The following is a 19271-nucleotide window of genomic DNA, read 5'->3' on the forward strand; positions in this document are numbered from 1 at the left end:
ATTACCCAACACATAACGGTTATTTAGTAAAACCGTTCTCTCAAATATGTTCTGACAACAATGCGGAAATCAAAACCATTGTGTCTTTAGTGTTTTAACAAGTTTATTTAACCCACATTGTTGTCTATTATCTTTGACAAGAATATACAAAATAATATAAGGTAGTAAATTTTTTCCGGAGATAAAAATATAATCAGGGGAAAATTAAAAAAAAAATTATTTGAAAGAACAGACAAGTGTTTCTCTCACAATGTGCTAACTGTCTTCTAATAACGATTTAACTAACACTACATTTAAGCGTGGTCTGTAAACTTTCCTTTTTAATAATGGTTTATCAGGACTTTTGTTTGATAGCAAATCAGACATGGGTTATAATACACAGTTGTCTGAAACACATAACTCACTAGGAAAAACCATTGTCTGAGGCTACCATAGGTTAGTTAACTAACAACGGTCTAAATGTGTTGTGTAAAAAATATAAGACAACACTTTTGTAAAAGAACTCTTATATGAGTCGATAAAAGGACACCATATAGACAACAGTTTGTAAAAATATCAATAACTGTTGTTTGTGTTTTTCCTACACAACAGTTTTTTTCCAAATCAAAACACTATTATTTGTTGTTTAGGACAATGGTCTTTTTTTAACCGTTGTGTATCAACTGTTGTATGAAGCCATGTTTCTTGTAGTGTTCTGGGGATGATAGACCTGCGAGAGACAGGTCCATTAGCAGCACTTCAGTCAAATTACTTTCTACGAGAGAGGATCAGGCAGATCTATAGAGGAGCTTTTAGAGAGTTGGAGGAGTTGCGACATGAGGAAGTCCACATCTACTCAGAGTACCATCAAGAAGTCAGACTCGCTCAGGCGATATTAGAGTCGCCTCATGAGGGGATGGATCAAGTACCACCGGGCTTTTAAGGATAGAGCTAGACCAAAAAATGTTGATGTATGATATGTCTTATATGTTAATAGAGGCAGGCATAGTTGTAGTAGTGAGATTAAGCGTGTTTATCTCACAGTTTTGGTTTGTCGTCGACATTAGTAGTTGATAGTCTTTTGTATAAATCATTCACACTTGATGTTGGTGTGTTGGATATATATAGAATAAACCCTTTTGCAACTTCTTTTTTTTATTTATTTAAACTTCAGTTATGGATTATCTACATTTTTTTATTTAAACTGTAGTCCATTTCCATATTTTTAAATTGTGTTTAACCTATGAAAGGACAAGCAAATTATTTAATAAAGATATTATACGGGGACAGGACTGTTGAAAAAAAATGTTTGATTTATTTAAATTTCTTGTTCCAATAAAAGTTAAATGGTTTCTTTATTTACTGATTATCATCTGTATAGTGGATTATTGAATAAATTGCTTTTCTTATCACCAGAAAAATGGCACTTAAATGAAAATCCAGGTCTAAAACATCAAACAATGACCCTGAAAAACAAAATAATTAAACTATGAACTAGATGCTACACCAATGCAACAACAGATAGTCATGCTGCAACAGAAAATGTAACAAAAACAACAATTCTAACAACAACATATGTTGCATCAACAACCTCAAAATCCACCATAAATACCACAACCAGTTGTACCCATTGTTACCTTTAAGCAATTTCAGGCAGTAATGCCACTAGAGTTTGAAGGTTCTGCAGATCTAACTAAAGCCAGGACATGGATGAAAGAAATCGAGAAGGCATTTAAGTTAGTAAATGTCGAGGCAGATCAAAAGACTAAATTTGCAAGTTACTTTCTGAAAGGGGAAACAAATTATTGGTGGTAGTCAAAAAGGGCTCTAGAGGATATTGAGATTATGGCATGTAATAGGTTCACTAAGTTGTTTTTGGAGAAGTATTTCCCACACTATATGAAGAACCATATGGAATTAAAGTTTCTAGAGTTGAAGCAAAAAAAACCTATCAGTGTAAGAGTATGAGACAAAGTTTACTGAATTTTCTAGGTTTGTGCCAGAGCAGATAGACACGGAAAAAAAGTGAGCAAAGAGATTTTAACAGGGGTTGAAGCCATGGCTTCGAAGCGGGGTAGCAGTTTTTGAATTAACAACATATACAGTTGTTGGGACATTAACACGCGATAATAAAACATGCAAGTATACATGTTTTGAAGTAATATACAATTAATTCTAGTTCGTCCCCAAATAGACTCTTTTAAATTAACTTCAACCAATAGACTTATGCAACAATGGTATGGTTATTATTCAATGCTAAGATGATAACAAGTTGAGATTGTTTATAACTACGAGATTACACTAACTAATATTAACTAAGAGAATTAAGGTTGATTGCTTATATAGAACAAACATGAGATATTAACTTCATTAAATACTTCATTTAATAGTCTTTTTGTTCTTAACCTTAGAAAGCAATGGTGATGACACTAATCGGAAAACACGAAACTAGTAAACGCCAACTTTCATTGCACGAATACCCTACTACCAAGCATCCACAAAAAGAGATAGAAGCTGAATATACACAAATTATATTGAGACCCTATATACCTATAGAATTTGACAACATAATAGTTTAATGCGCAAGTTATCTATCATGATTACATAGGGCAAGTAAGATGGTTAAAATTACCTATGAATCATGCATATCAAATACATAAACCTATGCTAGCATGGCAAGTTCTAAACCCCTATATTTACTTTTGCATGAATAGAGATTACACGCTATCTTATAAGTTCGCGACACTCATAAGACAAATAAGCACAACCAATATTAGGATATCATACAATCACCACACACTAAGGTATCGAAACAAATTAACTAAAGATATCCATAAATAACTCCGTTAGAACCCCACAATAACGATTAGCCCATAATCGAACTCATAATCACCGTGGGTTCCGTTGAAAGCATTGTATAAATAACTAAGTCTTTATGAAACTGAATAAGAAAACCAAAGAACGTTAAACAAGAGTAATAGGTTCAACAAACAAGAAAACTAGCATCCAAGATTACAACTTAAAACAAAGAATCACAAGAATAAACTAGATCCTCTTCGCCTTGGTTGAATTGTGCTCCTAGGTCTTCTCGTTGTCTTCTCGTTAAGCTCTGGTACGTGCTCCTCATTAAAAATGACCTTAATTTATCATTATATAGCAACCCATGCAGATTAGAAGTCCAGAAAATCAGTTCTCTACTTGAAATAGGATTCTGAATTTTCGCCCCGGCGCGGGCGCGCTTTAGCACACCGCGGGCGCACTGACATTCTGGAAAATATGATATGCTTTCTTTTATTTTCTGGTTCTTGATGGCATTCTATGAGCAAAATCTTAGGACACCTTCCTAACACCAATTTAGCACCAAAGCAATGCTAAATCTCCTCGATCCCTTATCTATGCCTGAAATGCAAAAACATATCAAAAACACAGGTAACTTGAGTACAAAATACCAATTCAAGCCTTTATAGGACATTCAAAGTGGACATAAATGCCACTTAACACACCCCCAAACTTGAACTGATACTTGTCCTCATGCATAAACAGACTCAAAGAATATGAAATAAAAAATGCATGAATGCAACTACATGAATGTAACGATCCCCTCAGATTAACTAAACTAACCAATGAGCAACATCTCAAGAAATGCAGATATTCGCACAAAGATCAAATAAATCCCATAAATCAACTCACAAGGCAGAAACGTGTGTGTTTGAAACTGCTTAACAGATATACTCTCGCAACTAGATCAATAATCACGACTCACTACTCATCAAGGCAATTATATGGTTATAAATATAATAAAAGCTAAACTCAAAATGATTGATAATACTTCAATTTATATATCGGAGTTATACACGGATTCATGCTTTAATTTATAACACATAAACAATCATAAATATCCTTATTTGACCGTGCAATGAGTGAGGTCAACAAAAGACTTATACAATAGTACCCATATAGTGAGCGTTAGGTTAGTGGATCCCAAACTATAAAAATCCTTAGGTCACTAGGCACAATGTCCCCTAAGAACTTAATAACTCGAGTATTAAAGAGCCCACTCCCGATCAATTATACAACAACACATATTTTTTTTTCTTTTCTTTTCTTTTTTTCCTTCTTCTATTTTTTTCGGAATGAGTGCATTTCGCTCCATCTCATTCAACCCTAGACTATTCATATAAATATGAACCGGCTACTATCCATTTGACACCTAACCACAACAACTAGCAATAAAATCTAATATTTTTCTCCAATTTTTAAATATCCATGCTATTTTACCATTAAGAGAATATCCTAAATTCTAAATATAAATAAGTGATTAAACCTCGACAAACAAACAAACCATGACCATGATCTAGCACTAAAGAAACCTATAAGACTTAGTGAAATTTTATTGCTTCTAGCATGTAAATCAACTCTCGATAGGACTTAACATCACTCTACGCGACATCACTACACTAGCATCAATATCACAAATCAATCGGTAAAGTAAACTTAAGGGATCTTGTTATAATGCTCATGCAATCTATATGCAACATACTAATATGCAAAATAAAAAAACTCTACTATATGACAAATATGCAACTATATGAACTAACTATAATGAATATGCAAACTATATGAGACACACACATAACATATATTCCTTAACTACCACACCCCAAACTTAAAATATTCCATATCCTCAGTGAAGGTAATAGAAAGGAATCAGGAATACCTCCTCAGAATCAGGGTCATCACCCACAACGGGTGGTGTGTCAGGATTATCAAGGGGTTGTTACACAGAGTCCTCACCAAAAAATGGCCACTGGATGTCAATTCCCGTGGCTCTGAATGCAGTCCCCAACACCTGGGTGAGATCATGTGCAAACCGACTATAGATATCATGCATCGTATCCACCCTCCTCATCAAGCACCTATACTGTGCTGAACTCAAACCAACACTTCCCTTAACATCCTGTTGCTGCTGCTGCTGCGAAGAACCATCCTCTCCCATCTGACCTCTCCATGATGCTCTACTAGCCTGAGCAGACCCACGAGCATAAGTCTTATCAGCTGGTCGTCCACCCGGCAAGTGATCATAGGAATAACGGAGCCCTTCACATCATCCTTGCCACTATACCACTCCTACATCACTGCTATAGTCGAACTATCAACCGGGGCACTAGGCATATACAGTTGCTCGTGTGCCGACCAATAAACACCAACTATCATGCAGCTTCATCACAATCGACGTATATAGAATATCACCCATAGTACTCCCTCGCAGAAACCTCAAAATCCCCTAATAAATAATGGAACCCAAGTCCACATAATCACCCTGTAAAATATCCCACAACAGCTTTGCCCGGTCCACCATAACATCATGCATATGTGATGAAGGCATAATGTTACCACAAATAAACGAGTTCCCTTCACGGGATTACCTGTTCATGCACGACGCAGGGAAAGTGGCATACTCATTCGTACCCCTCTTGAGTTTCCAATGAGTCTCGGGGATGCAAAGAGTAGCAATAATTAAATCTAAGTCAAAAGCTTTCCCCGTCTTCGTCACCCAATCATCCTTACCCGGCTATCTCTCGGGCTGACTTATCACCTTCCAAATTGCATCTACGATATAATCCACTGTCAATCCCCTAACCACAGAATACACGTTCTTCTTCATCTTCGTGTTCCTGTAAAACTCGTGACCCACACTCATAGGCACAGCAGCCGGTGCCTCGTAAAAGGTAATCCAACCCATCTCCAATATCATCTCAACCAATTTACCATCTCTTCCTGATGGCAGAAAACCTCGCTCTTTGGCTATAGGCTTTGAAATCAGCCTCATATACTTTGCCTCAGCATCCAGAGTTGCAAACCTTGGCCTCACACCCCCAACACTAGAAGAATCGGTGGTGCTGCTGCTAACTTAGGTTATTTGTCTCTTGGGTGCCATTGAAATTAAATGAGTTTGAGAGAAAATATGTGTTTAAGAGAGATTTGTGTGTTTGAGAATTGGAAAAGTGATGGAGAAGATTGTGTATAAGTGTGTGTATATATAGGAAATTATGAATTAGTTATGGAAAAGAAGTGGAATTTGATTAAGAGAATAATGGGAGTAATGGGGTGATTGAAACTGATTTGGAGAGGGAAATATGGAAGGTGGGAGAGGGAAATCCGGGTATAAATTGATTTTTTTTTCAATTTTCGATTTTCCTTTTTTCAGCTTCGGGGGCTAGCGCTGTCGCCCCGCTTCCAAGCGCGAGCACGCGCAGCTACTATACTTACAGCATGATTGCCCCGCTCTTCAGCACAGGCGCTATGCTACTGTAGTTGACACTGAATTTTTTTCCTTTTTATGATTTTTTTTATTTTTTCATCTTCTTTGCTTCTTCCTTTACTTACTATTGTACAACAATCTTGGGTTTCCTCCCAAGAAGCGCTTGGTATACGTCGCTAGCCTGAGGTAGAATCCCGAGATCAAATGGATAATAAAATGGCACTAACCACCTCACGGTTTGCCGTATTCCCATAGTAATGCTTCAACTTCTGTCCATTTACCTTGAATGCTTGGCCTGGATCATTCTAAAAAACTCCACCGCTACATGTAAAAACATAGTTTTGATAAGAAACGACCCTGACCACCGTGACTTCAACTTCCCAGGAAAAAGACGGAGACGAGAGTTGAACAAAAGAACTTATTGCCCTGGAACAAATGATCTAAGCACTATACCCCTATCATGCCACCTTTTGTCATTATACATCTTGTTATTCTCAGACGCTTGAAGTCGAAACTCATCGAGTTCATTCAATTGAAGCATCATTTTTTTCCAGCTACATCCAAGTCACGGTTCAATTTCTTCAAATCCCAATAAGCTTTGTGCTCGAGGTCCACATGCAAATGACATCCATTACCATAAACTAAATGAAATAGTGACATGCCTGGAGGAGTCTTGTATGCTGTTCGATATGCCCACACAGCTTCATCCAGCTTCAAAGACCAATCCTTCCTCGAAGGACACATAACTTTCTCTAAAATATGCTTGATCTCTCCGTTAGACACCTCAGCTTAACCATTAATCTGAGGATGGTAGGCTGTCGCAATGCGATAATTCACATTATATCGCTGCATCATAGCAGTGAACTTGTGATTACAGAAATGCAATCCCTCGTCACTGATTATGACTCTTGGAGTCCCAAATCATGTGAATATCTGCTTATGAAGAAAATTAAGCACTACCTTTATATCATTTATCGGCAAACCTTTGACTTCAACCCATTTTAAGATATAATCAACTGCCAAAAAGATATACTGATTGTTACAAGATGAGACAAATGGCCCCATGAAGTCAATTCTCCAAACATCGAAGACCTCAACCTCGAGAAGAACATTAAGAGGCATCTCATCCTTCTTTGACATATTAACCACATGCTAGCAACGATCACACTTTAAAATAAACCGATCTACATCCTTAAACAATGTAGGCCAGAAGATTCCTGCTTGAAGGATATGAGCTGTTATCTTCTCTCCACCATAGTGGCCTCCATAAATAGTTGAATGATGGTCTCGCAAGATACCCTTCGTTTCATTGTCCGGAATATATCTCTCGATGATTTGGTCAGCTCCTTGCCTAAACAAAAATGGCTCATCCCACATGTACCACTTCACCTCATGAAGAAACTTCTTCCTTTGAGCAGACGACAAGTCTAGAGGCATAATATTGCTCACAAGGTAGTTCACAATGTCCGTGAACCATGGTTCTTCTTCTTGCACCCCAAACACCTGCTCATCGAGAAAAGATCCATCAATCAATGTCTTATCCTGTGAAGTTGTACTTGGATCTTCTAACCAAGAGAGATGATCAGCAACTTGATTCTCAGTACCTTTCCTATCCTTGATCTCCAACTTGAATTCCTAAAGTAAAAGAACCCATCGAATCAATCTATACTTCGAGTCCTTCTTCGAGATGAGATAACAAATTTCAGCGTGATCGGTGAAAACTGTCACCTTCGTCCCAATAAAATAAGATCAAAACTTCTTAAAACCATAGACAATGGCTAAGAGTTCTTTTTCAGTTGTAGTATAGTTCAATTGAGCACCATTAAGGGTCTGACTAGCATTGTAGACTGCATGGAATATGTTGTTCTTTCTCTGCCCTATGACTTCTCCAACTGCATAGTCACTTGCATCGCATATCATTTCAAAAGGTTCATTCCAATCAGGTGAAGTTATGATAGGTTCCGTGATTAAACTCTTCTTTAAGATCTCAAAAGCAGCTAGGCACTTGTCATCAAACTTTAAAGGGATATCTTTCTCTAAAATATTTCACAAGGGTTTAGATATTTTAGAGAAATCTTTGATGAACCGCCTCTAGAAACCGGCATGAACAAGAAAGCTGCGGACTCCCTTAACAGAAATCGGCGGAGGAAAGTTTTTAGTGACCCTCACCTTGGCTTTATCCACCTCAACACCTTTACTAGAGACCTTATGCCCAAGAATAATACCTTATTTTACCATAAAATGAAATTTCTCCCAATTGAGAACCAGATTGGTCTCAACACACCTTTTAAGAATGACGCCAAGATTTTGCAAGCACTCGTCAAAAGAATCACCGAACACAGAGACATCATCCATAAATACCTCCACATTCTGACCAATCATATCAGAGAAGATAGCCATCATGCATCTCTGAAATGTGACAGGTCCACCACACAAACTAAAAGAAACTCTTCTGAAGGCAAAAGTACCGAACGGATAAGTGAAGGTAGTCATTTCCTGATCATTTGGAGCAATACAAATCTGATTCTAACCTGAATAGCCATTCAAAAGACAGTAGTACTCATGTCCAACCACCATGTCAAGCATTTCATCAATGAATAGAAGAGGGAAGTGATCTTTCCTTATGGCTTCGTTCAGCTTCCTGTAATCCATGTAAACTCTCCACCCCATTACTGTTCAATTAGGGATGAGCTCATTCTTCTCCTTTGCAACCATTGTGATTCCTCCTTTCTTCGGCACACACTGACCTGGACTTATCCAAGAACTATCAAAAATAGGATAGATGATCCCTACATCTAGCGACTTGAGAATTTTCTTCTTCACCACCTCTTTTATGATAGGGTTTAGCCTCCTCTGTTGCTCAACAGTTGACTTACTTCCTTGCTCTAGCATAATTTTATGCATGCAATAAGAAGGGCTAATTCCCTTGATATCTGCTATAGTCCATCCAATTGCCGATTTGAACTCTCTCAGAATTCTTAAGAGCTTTTCCTCATCACTACCTGAAAGGTCAGATGCAAATAATAACAGGAAAAGTAGATGCGTCACCTAAAAACGCATACCTCAAATATTCAGGTAATAGTTTAAGCTCAAGTGTAGGAGCTTCCTCAATAGATGGCTAGAGACGCTTTGGAGAAATTTTCATCTCTTTCACTCCAAGAGATTCAAATAGCATATCCAACCTTCGCTTCCAAGGAGAAGCATTCGAATACTGTAACTGCTCATCACCTTCGTCATCTTCACTATCTGAAATCCCCAACAAGGCCTTCTCTAAGGCATCAGACCTTACATTTGATCATGTTCTGAAGTAACCACAGAATTGACGTACTGCATTTTTAAGCACTCATCATTATCAGTAGGGAATTTCCTGGCATTGAATACATTGAAACTCACATCCTGATCTAGAACTCACATATTAAGCTCACCTTTCTCCACATCTATCAAGGTTCGGTCGGTAGCCAAGAATGGTCTTCCCAAGATTATGGGAATCTTTTTTCCTCGTCGAAATCAAGAATTACAAAATTAGCAGGAAAGATGAGTTTGACCACCTTGACCAAGACATCATCCACAATGCCTCGTGGATATGTAATAGAGCGATCGACCAACTGCAAGGTCATATAAGTAGGCTTTGGACCAGGTAAATCCAACTTCTTGAAGATAGACAAGGGCATCAAATTGATGCTAAATCCCAAGTCACACAAGCATTTGTTGAATGGCACTTTTCCTATGGTGCAAGGAATAGTGAAACTTCTAGGATCTTTAAGCTTCGGAGGCAACTTCTGTTACAGCATAGCACTGTATTCCTCCGTGAGAGCAACGTTCTCTATTTCATCTAGCTTCACCTTCCGAAAGAGAATACCTTTCATAAACTTCGCATAAATAGGCACCGGTTAAAGAGCTTCAGCGAAAGGTATGTGGATATGAAGTTTCTTGAACACCACCAGAAATTCTCAAACTGCTTATCCAACTTCTGCTTCTGCATCTTCTTAGGAAAATAAGGTGGAGGATAGATCTGTTTCTCCCCTGTATTACCCTCATAAGGAGTGTGTTCCATAGTTTTCTTCCTTGGTTCTTTTAACATCCCGATATTTTATAATTATTTTTATTTGGATTATTTGATTTAATTATTTATTTATGTCAATGTGTTGTAATTAAATTAATTTGTGTAAGTTTATTTTTATATTTATAATCATAATATTGTTTTAAGAGTATTAGCTTTAAAAAAAATAGTAAGGCTTTTATTACAAAGAAGTGAGGGTGTTAATAAAAAAAAGGGACAACAAAAATAGATTACTTAGGTTTTATGAAAAGAGGAGAAGAGAGAAAGAGATGGAGGGAAGAGGAGAGAGTAAAATAGATAGAAAAGGAGGAAAAGAGAAGGCAAGACAAGGAGAAATAGATTAACAATAAAGTCAAATCGGAGATTATGGATTTGGAGTTTAAGGGATTAGGGTTCTTGTGATTTGGGGTTCTGAATTTATTGATTTTCATTCTCGGTTACTAAGATCTCGAGGTACGGACATCTTTTTTATACTCTTTTTTTCAAATTTGAATTGGTGTGTACGGATATCTTCTTTGTTCTCTTGTTTTTCATTTCCGTATTCTTCATTGTATACGATTTGATTTCTTGTTAAATTCATATCTGATTCGTTCTCTGTTAGAATTTGTTGATTTTGGTCATTTCGGAAAGGTCTTTTAATTATCTACAACTTTCGTTCCTTGCCGTTTGTCAAATTCGGTCTCTAAATATGAGTTTTTCTGCAATTTGTATGACCTGCCTGTTTGACTTCGGGATTTGAATATCCAACCTTTGAAAAATCATATTAAATTGAATATTTGTTCAAATATTATGAGCAATACAATTCTGGAAAACTCTTTTCGATATCTACAATATGCGTTTACATTCTTCTGCTAAATTCTGTGATTTTGATGTCTTAAACATCAAAATACAATTGTAATCAGGGGCTGATTCTGTTCTGTAGTCCGTATTTATTTGTTTTCTGAATTCCTTACTTGTTCGTTTTTTACGAGCCTTACCATTCTGGAAAGGTCTCGAAATTTTCTACGCCTTTAGTGTTTCGTACTATTTCAGTTGACTTCATCTTTATGCAGTAATTTGACATTCTTTGAAACTAATCAGATTTGAGCTTATCAATAATTAGTGGTTTGTTACGTTATTTTATTTTGTGATGTTGGGTTATAGTGTTTTGAGGTTATTTGATAAATTTATATATGATTTTGGAGATGTAAGATATTGGAGTGTGTGATATTTGAGTGTTTATTTTGAGTTATTTATATTATTTGTATGACTTGGGAGTTTGTAACACATCCGTCGCGAGTGGATAATCTCGTGCTTGGAACCTCCTATGCGGTGTACTTAAATTGTATGGGCGTGTCGCCGAAGTTATGGGACACGTATAGTCATGGCTAGTATGTGTATGATTTGGCCTTTCGGGTAGCACGTGCTTATTATCGTGCAAGCCCCTGTAGGATATTGGGTAGCATTTGCTTTGTGTTGTGCAAGCCCCTATAAGTTTTGATGACTACATATTTCTGGATTACGGAAAATGTAGGACATATTGTAAGTGTAAAATTATCTCCCATGTTGGTATATGAGCTATTTTATGTATTATTTTGTAAGTGTGAGAATATATGTAAGAGTATGTGTAAGGGTATGATTTTATTTTATCATTATTCTTTCGATTATATTATTTGTGATTATTATGTATAATTGATAAGGATATGTGTAAGAGTATGATAAGTTTTGGGTGGTAAGCATTTAGTTTTGTTTTGTTAGTTGAGTATCCATTTTTTTATATTGTCTCATTCACTATTATTATTGTGCTTCATTCATATATTCAGTTGTGTTCTTAGCCTCGTCATCCTTTAATTTTTGTTCAGTTATGCTTTATTTTATATCCGTATATGAGCCTTTCGCTCACTGCCGGTCCTTTGTTTTTCTTGTTTTCCTCCGACATGTATTTTCTCTTTTAGATGGGTTGTTTAAGGGGAAGAGTGCGAGTTCCAAGATTTTGAGGAGTTTTGTATTTTCTTAGATTTTCTTTAGAGTTTGTTGGTGTAGTTGTAATTTAGTTGTATTGTATTTTAAGAATTGTAAGTTTATTGGATTTTTGAGAAGTTGTAAAGTTTTATCGGATTTTAATGGAGTTTGGATTGAAATAAGTATTATCTTGAGAAATTTTATTAGATGGGCAGTTAAAGTTCCACTTCTGCTTCCCTCTATACTTATTCTTCAGCCACATCTTCAGATTCTGAAAGTTGAGCTTTTTCTTGGCTTGCAACCTTCCCAGACCTCAATATAATTGCCTTAACCTACTCTTTAATTTTATTTTTTCCTCAATAGGTTGATAATTTAGCAAGATATTGGAAATCTCCCCAATTTGATTCTCCAAGGTCTTGATAGGCGCCGCTTGGCTCTTGCACATGAGCCTCAACTCCTCTAATTTAGATTTTTCATTAGACTGTTATAGTTGGAGTTGTTGTCTTGGTGCATATTACGGTTGCTGAAAACCATGAGGGTTATACTGTTTTGCTGGATACTGCTGATAAGGCTGTTGAACCGCATTATGAGTGTTTCTCCAGCTATATTTAGGATTATTGCGGTTGTGGGGATTGCTAAGTGGCTGGACCAGGGTGCTGCGACCTCTGAAAGTTGCTCATGAACTGAGCTGATTCACTAGAAATAGCGCACTACTCTGTCTCCTGCGCACCAGCATAAAGCTAATAGACACTAGTGACCTGATTAACCCTATATTTAGCCAAAGAATCCACCTTCATCATCAAACCTTAAGCTGAGCAGCTATAGCAGTAGCTGCATCTACCTCTAAAATTCCTGGTACTTTGCCTTGATTTAGTCTCTGAGAAGGGTTCCAGTATTCATTAGCAGCCATTAGTTCAATAAACTCATAACCTTTATCGTAGCTTATGGCCCATAAGGATCCAGCTGATGTTGCATCGAGCATGGGTCTAGACTGTGCTCCCAAGCCATTATAAAAGCAGTTAATGATCATCCAGTTAGGCATCCTATGATGAGGACACTTTCTAAGCATCTCCTTATAACGATCCCAAGATTCACACAAAGATTCTCCCGATTGCTGCGCAAATTGAGTAAGAGTATTCCTGATTGCAGCAATTTTTGCCACAGGAAAGAACTTAGTAAGAAACTTTTGAGCAAGACCTTCACATTTAGTGATAAAGCCTCGTGGTAGAGAATGCAACCAACACTTAGTATTATCCCTCAGAGAGAATGGGAAAAGCCTTAGCTTTAAAGCATCTTCATAAACATTGTTGAATTTGAAAGTGTCGCAGATCTCGATGAAATCTCTAATATGCATGTTGGGATCTTCCGTTACAGAACACCTATATTGAACCGAGTTCTGCACCATCAGAATCGTGTTAGCCTTGATTTCAAAAGTGTTAACCACGATGGCTGGTCTGACAATGTTAGACTGAATATCATGATATTCTGCTGAGTCCATTAAAGCCTCACTTCTGGTTCACCCATTACAATCAGAGCTTCTTCTTCAACTATCTCCTCAACAAGAACTTCTTCCTCTACTACAACTTCCTCCTCTACTTTATCCATTGTTCTCTTTTGAGATTGAAAACGCGTTAGCATACACGCTATCTAGAGTACGTGACAAAGTAACACAAAAACAAGTAAGTAAAATATCTGAGTCAGTGAACTTTAACGACCACTGATGTCAAGCACATGAACTAAAAATTAACATCGAATCCCCGAAAGCGGTTCCGGAAACTTGTTAGGACGCTAACACGCGCTAATAATATACTTAGTTATATGCTTTCGCAAGTAATATAGAATTAATTCTAGTTCGTTCCCACAAAGACTCTTTTAAGTTAATTTCAATATATGCACTTATGCAACAATGGTATGGTTATTATTCAATCTAAGATTATAACAAGTTGAGATTGTTTATAACTACGAGATTATACTAACTAATATTAACTAAGAGAATTAAGTTTGATTACTTATATAACACCAACATGGGATTCTAACTTCTTTAAATACTTCATTCAATAGTCTTTTTGTTCTTAATCTTAGCATACAATGGTGATGACACAAATTGGATAACATGAAACTAGTAAACGCCAACTTTCATTGCACGAATACCCTACTACAAGACATCCACAAAAAGAGACAGAAGCAGAATGGACACTAATTATATTGAGACCCTATATGTCAATAGAATTTGACAACATAACGATTTAATGCACAAGTTATCTATCATGATTACATATCAAATACATGAACCTATGCTAGCATGGCAAGTTCTAAACCCCTATATTTACTTTCGCTTCAATAGAGACTTACACGCTATCTTATAAGTTCGCGACGCTCATAAGATAAATAAGCACAACCAAAACTAGGATATCATACAATCACTACACACTAAAGTATAAAAATAAATTAACTAAAGAAATCCATAAATAAGTTCATTAGAACCCCATGAAAATGATTAGCCCATAATCGAACTCATCATCACCGTGGTTCCAATGAAAGCATGGTATAAATAACTAAGTCATTATAAAACTGAATAAGAAAACCAAAGTACGTTAAAACAGAGTAATAGGTTTAACAAACAAGATAACTAGCATCAAATATTACAACTTAAAACAAATAATCACAAGAATAAACTAGATCCTCTTCGCCTTGGTTGGATTTTGCTCCTAGGTCTTCTCGTGATCTTCTCATTAAGCTCTGGTACGTGCACCTTATTAAAAATGACCTTAAGTTATCATTATATAGTATCCCATGCAGATTAGATGTCTAAAAAAATGTTCTCTACTTGAAACAGGATTCTAAATTCTCGCCCTAGCGCGACCGCGCGCTTTACCAGCGCGCGGTCGCGCTGGCACAGCGCGGGCGCGCTTACATTCTGGATAATCTGATTTTCTTTCTTTTATTTGATGGTTGTTGATGGCATTCCACGAGCAAACTCTCAGGACACCTTCCTAACACCAATTTAGCACTAAAGCAATGCTAAATCTCCTCGATCCCTTATATATGCCTGAAATGAAAAAACACTACAAAAACACATCAAAACACAAGTAACTTGAGTACAAAATACCAATTCAAGCCCTTATAGGACGTTTTAAGTGGACATAAATGCCACTTAATAATAGTCGCCATTCAGAAGGCTATGATAATTGAAGGAGAGAGTGAGATTTCCTAGAAAAAAGGGGACAAAGAAATTTTCAGAGTCGTTTCAGCAAGAATCCGGGATTTTAGGCTCGGACAAATATGAACTTTAGGAGGTTAGACCAGGGAAACCAAATACTAGGTAATCGTTCTAAGTTACAAATCAATAGAGGATAACAAGACCACCATTTCCGTACTGCAAGACATATGGCCGGAATCATACTGGTGTTTGTACTAAGATGAATGCTATATATTTTAGATGCAAGCAGAAATGGCACTATTCCAATAAATACCCAACACGAAAGACAGATGTTACATGTTCCCAGTGTAGGAGGAAAAGAAATATTCCCAGAGATTGTTCCAAGGATTATGACACCACCACCACCATCACAACAAAATCAGTCCAAGGAAAGGACTTTCAATATGACAATGATGGAGGCAGTGCATGATACAAGTGTAGTTACAGGTACGCTTCCTATGAACTCCGTAAATGCAAAAGTATTAATTGATTATGGAGCTACAAGATCTTTTATTTCTGAAGAAATTATTGATAAATTAGGCTGTGAAGTTCAACGGTTGGGTGAAACGTTAATTATAAAGTTAGCCAATGATGATCAAGTTCATGTTGATCAAGATTGTCCAAACTGTGTCATCGAAATAGCAGGACATCACTTTTTCGCTGACTTGATACCTTTCAAGTTAAGAGAATTTGATGTTATATTAGGAATGGATTGGTTAGTCGGTCATGATTCCCAAATTGACTGTGCAAATAAGAAAATAAATTACGAACCTCGAACGATGCATGTTAGTATTTTTGGGTTTGAAACCGAAGAAGAAATTCCTCACAATGATGTAGACCAAACGATTGCTACGTCAAGGATGTAAATCTTACCTAGCATATGTGTTGGATGTTAATAAAGAAGGTCCAAGTATTGAAGACATTCCAGTTGTAAGTTAATTTCTAGATGTATTTCCTGATGAACTTTTAGGGTTACCTTCGGATCATGAAATTGAATTTACTATTGATCTAGCGCTAGGTACTGAACCAGTTTCAAAAGTACCATATCGAATGGCACCATTTGAAATGAAGAAGTTGGCTATGTAGTTACAAGATCTTTTTGGTAGAGAGATTATAAGAACTATTGTATCCCCGTGAGATGCACCGGTACTGTTTGTCAAGAAGAAGGACGGTAGCATGAGTTTGTCCGTCACCTATCGCGAGCTGAACAAATTAACTATTAAGAATAGATATCCTTTACCGAGGATTGATGATTTATTTTATCAACTGAAAGGAGCAGCATGATTTTCAAAGATTGAATTAAGATCAAGTTATCATCAACTAAAGATTAACTCTGAGGACATGCCTAAGACAACATTTCGTACCAGGTATGGTCATTATGAGTTCTTAGTAATCTCGTTTGGATTGACTAATGCACCAACAGCATTCATTTATCTGATAAACAAAGTTTTTAAGAAATACTTGAACAAGTTTGTGATTGTGTTAATCGATGATATCATGATCTATTCAAAGACTGAAGTAGAACATGCAGAGCACTTGAGAAATGCTTTGAAAATCTTGAGGAAGGAATGACTTAACGCTAAATTTTTTAAATGTGAATTTTGGCTAAGAGAAGTACAATTTCTAGGCCATGTGATCAATATTGAAAGAATTAAAGTTGATCTAAAGATTGAAGATATTTTTAACTGGGAAAGACTGAAGACGACTACGGAAGTCAGATGTATTATGGATTAGCAGGTTATTATCGATGATTCGTTAAAGATTTTGCAAAGATAGTCACGCCATTAATGAAGTTAACTCAAAAGAATGGAAAGATCATATGGAATGAGAAATTTGATGAAATCTTTTAGGAATTGAAGAATCGATTGGTAACTACACCTGTATTAGTCTTACCAGTCGATCAAGGAGATTTTGTTATCTACGGTGACACTTCTCATAGAGCACTGGTATGTGTACTGATGCAATATGGTATAACGTGATCATATATGCTTTCATACAATTAAAGCCTCATGAAAAAAATTATCCGAGTCATGACTTGGAATTAGTTGCAATTGTTTTTGCACTGAAACTTTGGGTACAATATCTATACGGTGAGAAGTGTGAAATTTACACTGATCACAAAAGCATGAAGTATATCTTCACTGAGAAGGAACTTAACATGGGATTACGTCGATGGCTAGAATTTATCAAAGATTATGATGTTTCAATCAACTATCACCCGAGAAAAGGCAAATGTTGTGGTAGATGTGCTGAGTAAAAATGAAAGATTGAAAGTGTTAACTTCCTCAGAAGAATTAATTAGAGAATTTGAGAAATTGAAAATTAAAGTGCATACTCCGGGAGGATCCATAGAAATGAGTTGTATAATTCCATTTCAACCAGAATTGTTAGAAAATATTTGAATATGTCAAGAAGAGATATTGAGTCATGAATATGAAAGCTTACGAGATGCCCACAGCTCAAGATATTATATTCATCCGGGTAGCACCAAAATGTATTAGGATTCGAAAGAAAACTTTTGGTGGACAGACATAAAGAAAGATATAGTGGAGTAGGTGACTAAATATTACACGTGTCAATGAGTCAAAGGAGAATTTAAACACCCAAGTGGATTACTGCAACTACTAGATATTCAGGAATAGAAATGGGAGCATCTTGCGATGGATTTCGTGGTAGGACTTCCCAAAACCAAGGATAATCACAATGCAATTTGGATGATTATCGACAGACTAATCAAATCAGCATATTTTCTTTCGATCAACGAAATATTTTCACTTGACAAGCTACTGCATTTATATCTCAAGGAAATCGTGCTGCGACATGGAGTTCCTGTATCAGTCATTTCCGATCAAGATCCTCGTTTCAATTTGAGATTCTGGAGACAGTTTCACGAATTATTGGGTACCAAGTTAAATATGAGCACCGCATGCCATCCACAGAAGGACGGGCAAAGTGAAGAACAATCCGGAAAATTGAAGATATGCTACGAGTATGTGTATTGGACTTTGAAGGCAGTTGGGACGAGCATTTACCGTTACTGGAATATTTTTACAACAATAGCTATCATACCTGCATTGGAATGTCACCTTATTTAGCTTTATACGTGAGGAAATGTAGATCTCCAGTATGTTAGGATGAAGTAGGTGAACAAAAAATTCTAGGTCCAAAAATTAATCCAGAAAACTAAAGAGAAAGTGTAACTTATTCAGAAGTGACTGGATGCGGCACCGAATCGTCAACGAAATATATGTTGGATTTTAATCGCAGCGGAGGCATGGTAAAACACTTTTACACATACAAAATCCAAATAAAAGCATATAAATCATGGTAAAAACATATGGATCGATTACTAACCTTTAATATGCGATCCAAAAGCAACGATCGGAGATCCTTAGCAGCTGCTCCTCAAACGTGAAGCACTCCACCAGTATCCACCAAGAAAATGACGTTAAAAAGGAGGAGGAGGTGGAGAGAATTGGGTTTTATAAAATTTTGGGGTTCGAATAAAAATAGGATTTATAATATATATTTATAGGCAAAATTTTCAGCTGAAATTTTCCCATAAATATTATTATTATTATCCCATTTATTATTCTCATTAATAATTAAAACACCTTTTAATTATTAATCCTTTTTCTAAACACTTTAGAAATAATTCTCTCTCTTGATTTAATTTCCAAAAAATTAAATCCTTAATTAATAATATTAAGAACTTTTCTTAATTAATTTATAATCAATTAAATCTCATCTAATCAATCATTAAATTTGCCAATTAATTATTTATTTCACATATAAATAATTATTAGCCATTATTAATTAATTCCTCCACC

At 36.3% G+C, this 19271-nt stretch overlaps 1 non-coding gene across 1 annotated transcript; it reads left to right on the forward strand.

The window, feature by feature from the left end:
• Positions 1-13282: 13282 nt before the first annotated feature.
• Positions 13283-13387, forward strand: LOC141683311 (small nucleolar RNA R71). Its single transcript, XR_012560227.1, has one exon. It is a non-coding gene; the product is annotated as a small nucleolar RNA R71 (small nucleolar RNA).
• Positions 13388-19271: the final 5884 nt, after the last annotated feature.

Source organism: Apium graveolens, chromosome 1, assembly GCF_009905375.1.
Source record: "Apium graveolens cultivar Ventura chromosome 1, ASM990537v1, whole genome shotgun sequence".
In the NCBI taxonomy this organism is placed as follows: Eukaryota; Viridiplantae; Streptophyta; class Magnoliopsida; order Apiales; family Apiaceae; genus Apium; species Apium graveolens.